This window comes from Haplochromis burtoni, unplaced genomic scaffold (assembly GCF_018398535.1).
Source record: "Haplochromis burtoni strain Fernald_Lab_line unplaced genomic scaffold, NCSU_Asbu1 Contig_1572, whole genome shotgun sequence".
Classification (NCBI taxonomy): domain Eukaryota; kingdom Metazoa; phylum Chordata; class Actinopteri; order Cichliformes; family Cichlidae; genus Haplochromis; species Haplochromis burtoni.
Window position 1 is genome coordinate 1497 of NW_024583933.1, and position 2038 is coordinate 3534.

At 41.3% G+C, this 2038-nt stretch overlaps 1 protein-coding gene across 2 annotated transcripts in view; it reads left to right on the forward strand.

Moving 5' to 3' along the window:
* The first annotated feature begins 8 nt into the window (after positions 1–8).
* The window catches only part of LOC102310148 (mixed lineage kinase domain-like protein), an 8137-nt gene continuing 6107 nt past the window's right edge, over positions 9–2038 (forward strand). The window contains exons 1-2 of one of the 2 annotated variants that reach the window (XM_042217073.1): positions 9–494; positions 708–957. The gene's annotated coding sequence lies outside the window, so the exon portion shown is untranslated. The other variant, XM_005952377.3, reaches the window with a different exon arrangement.

Below are 2038 nucleotides of genomic sequence, written 5' to 3' on the forward strand. Positions count from 1 at the left end.
ATAATTGGTTAACATTTCTGTTTTTACATTTACGATTACCAACACACACCACAGAAACGTCTTTTCACAGAGGGCCACTTCCTGTGTGGATGAAGCAAACCGACAGCAGGCAGTTGTGATTCGCTGGCTGTGACTCACCTGAAGCGTTACAGGCCTCTCTGCTTGGACTGTTGGGCTGAGGCTCACCTGGGTCAGGATTGGACCGTCTGTGCTCAGAACATCGGCTCACTCTGATTCAATTCATGTCAGAACAAAACCAAGAACAGCTGGGTGGTAACTAAGTACAAAATACTTAAGCAGAAATTCCAGGTATCCGTGCTTTACTTTGAAGTATTCTGCTGATAATAAACGGGGCTAACGCAGATCGTTGTGTCTGTTGCTGTACGTCAGCACAGAGATGTTTCAGATAAATCACCTAAAAAACTCACAAGAATGAAATTGACATTCATTTTCCTCAACACCTGAGCAGCAACACTTGTGACCTCCACTGACTGGTAAATACCCAAACTCTTTACTCCTCTGCTCCTGTACGATGGGAGATTTTACCCTGGAGTCATCTTTGTTGAAACCAGCAGCAGTTTAATATTTGTAACTATGCTTTGAAAGTGTTTTCTTCAAATGGGAATTTAGAGTTGAAACGTGTTGTATTCAGCAGCCAGAGGCTAAATCCTGCCCTTCACTAACTTTAATACATTTTGACCTGCCAGGTTGTAGCTGTGGTCCGGTGCACAGAAGAGTGCACCTCTGCTGCATTTGCAATAAAAAGCTGACCAACGCAGAATGAAACTTAAAGGGAAGTTGGTGCCGGAGACAAAGAGAAACCTGTGCATGGATCTTCTCTCTTGATTTGTTGCAGGGAGGCTGCAGGGAGTCACTGAGTTCAAAGGAGTGTGTAGCTACGGCACAACAAGCAGTTTCTTTGAGCCGAATATAAAAGTGACGGAGCTTTATGTGCAGGTAAGTTGTAAGACTACGCCCGTAGTCCAGCGTGCTGTTGCCTAAATAACAAAGAAAACAATGACCCTGTCATGTCTGCGTCAGTCTTGAAAGGACAAACAGCATAATTATGCAGTTGCCACTTTAAAATAATCCTTCTTGTCAGTGGAAATTCTTTGTCATTTCCCAACGCGGACACTTGCAGCATGCTCTCATTTATGAGAAACTGGTGGAGTTTCTACGCCCAAAGATAACGATCTTTCCTCAAATGCATTCTTTTGTAAAAACAAACTCACAGTGAAGAATGTGAAGGTGGACACGTATCAGTGCCACTCTGTTAACCTGCTTAACCTGCAGTAACCGAACATTCAAGAGATTCCCCACCCCACCCCCGAATGCACAGACCGAGTGGATAGCTCACAAAATGTGTCTTTTTTCACAACAAATTCTCTCTTAATGTCCGTGAAAGAACTAGAAAAGCTGATCGCGTCCTTGATTGTTAACGTGAGCTTGTCCATTGCTCAAATGAGCTGAGCTTTAAATCAGCAGAAATAAAAAGCTAAGTGTTTCTTTAATACAGCAGTTAAATGTGGAACCAGCTGCTGCCACTGGGTCCAGTTTTACACGTTTGTATGAAAGTATATTTAAAGCTCCAGAAAAGTTTCATTTACCCCTAAAGATGCAAAATGCTCTTCATGCTTCGTTAGAAACTGCATTACTTATAAATGTGGAAATTATATATTTATTATTATTTATTTTTAAAAAAGGAGAACACTGAGGTCGATTAGCTCAGAACTTTGTTTTATATCTTCTCTTTGAACAAGATAGAAATTTAGGGGTAACATGGCCTTACAAACCTATTACACACAGCCTATTCAGTTCATAGGCTGTGTCTATGAACTAAAATTAGTTGAAACAATTGGTTAACATTTCTGTTTTTACGTTTGACTACGCACGTTTAGCTTCATTTCTGCAGTTCCACAATAGTATGTGTGTTTTATCCCTGGTATGAAAAATGTTCAGCTGCTGACGGGACAGAGTTCTTTGGAGTCGTGATGCAAAAACAACCTTTATCTTCACGGCGATGTCACACAGACACACT